Here is a 1,869-nt window from a genome sequence, read left to right as displayed (position 1 = left end):
GTACTTTCTCTAGCTCCTCCATTGGGGGCCCTGTGTTCCATCCAATAGATGACTGTGAGTATCCTCTTCTATATATGCCATGAACTGGCATAACCTTACAGGAGACAGCTATATCAGGGTCCTTTCAGCAAAATCTTGCTCTCATATGTAATAGTGTCTGGGTTTGGTGCCTGATTATGGGATGGATCCCAGGTGTGGCAGTCTATGGATGGTCCATCCTTTCATCTCAGTTCCAAACTTGTCTCTGTAACTCCTTCCATGGATATTTTGTTCCCTGTTCTAAGGAGGTATGAAGTATGCACACATCAGTCTTTCTTCTTCTTGATTTTCTTTTGTTTTGCAACTTGTATCTTGAGTATTCTAAATTTCTGGGCTAATATCCATGTATCAGTGAGTGCATATCAAGTGAGTTTTTTTTTTTGTGATTGGGATACCTCGCTCAGGATGATATCCTCCAGATACATCCATTTGCCCAAGAATTTAAATAATTCATTGTTTTTAATAGCTGAGTAGTACTCCTTTGTGTAAATGTACCACAGTTTCTGTATCCATTCCTCTGTTGTGGGACATCTGATCTTGTTACAGATTCTGGCTATTATAAATGAGACTGCTATGAACATAGTGGAGCATGTGTCCTTATTACCAGTTGGAACATCTTATGGATATATGCCCAGGAGAGGTATTGCTGGATCTTCCAGTAGTAGTAGGTCCAATATTCTGAGGAACCACTAGAATGACTTCCAGAGTGGTTGTACTATTTTACAATCCCACCAGCAATGGAGGAGTGTTCCTCTTTCTCTACATCCATTCCAGCATCTGCTGTTACCTGAATTTTTGATCTTAGCCATTCTGACTGGTGTGAGGTGGAATCTCAGTGTTGTTTTGATTTGCATTTCCCTGATGATTAAGGATGTTGAACATTTTTTTCAGGTGCTTTTAAGCCCTTCAGTATTCCTCAGTTTTAAATTCTTTGTTTTCTCTGTACCCCATTTTTTAATGGGGTTATTTGAATTTTCTGGAGTCCAGCTTTTTTAGCTCTTTNTATATATTGGATATTAGTCCCCTATCAGATTTAGGATTGGTAAAAACCCTTTCCCAATTTGTAGGTGGCTTTTTTGTCTTATTGACAGTGTCTTTTGTCTTACAGAAGCTTTGCAATTTTATGAGGTCCCACTTGTCAATTCTTGATCTTACAGCACAATTCATTGCTGTTTGTTCTGTTTAGAAAAATTTCCCCTGTGCGCTTATCTTCAAGGCTTTTCTGCACTTTCTTCTCTATCAATTTCAGTGTCTCTGGTTTTATGTGGAGTTCCTTGATCAACATAGACTTGAGCTTTGTACAAGGAGATAAGAATGAATCGATTCTCATTCTTCTACATGATAACCACCAGTTGTGTCAGCACCATTTGTTGAAAATTCTGTCATTTTTTCCACTGGATGATTTTAGCTCCCTTGTCAAAGATCAAGTGACCATAGGTGTGTGGATTCATTTATGGGTCTTCAATTCTATTCCATTGATCTACCTTTCTCATGCTGTACCAGTACCATTCAGTTTTTACCATAAAGGCTCTTTAGTACAGCTTGAGGCCAGGCATGGTGATTCCAACAGAGATTCTTTTATTGTTGAGAAGAGTCTTTGTATCCTAGGTTTTTTATTTTTCCAGATGAATTTGCAAATTGCCCTTTCTAATCCAGTGAAGAATAGAGTTCGAATTCTGATGGGAATTGCATTGAATCTGTATATAGCTTTCGGCAGGATAGTCATTTTGACTNTATTATTCCTGCCAGTCCATGAGCATGGGNTATCTTTCCATCTTCTGAGATCTTCAATTTCTTTCCTCAGAGACTTGAAGTTCTTATCATACAGAT

Source organism: Mus pahari, chromosome 19, assembly GCF_900095145.1.
Source record: "Mus pahari chromosome 19, PAHARI_EIJ_v1.1, whole genome shotgun sequence".
NCBI classification, from domain to species: Eukaryota; Metazoa; Chordata; class Mammalia; order Rodentia; family Muridae; genus Mus; species Mus pahari.
Note: the sequence above shows the minus strand (reverse complement) of the source record.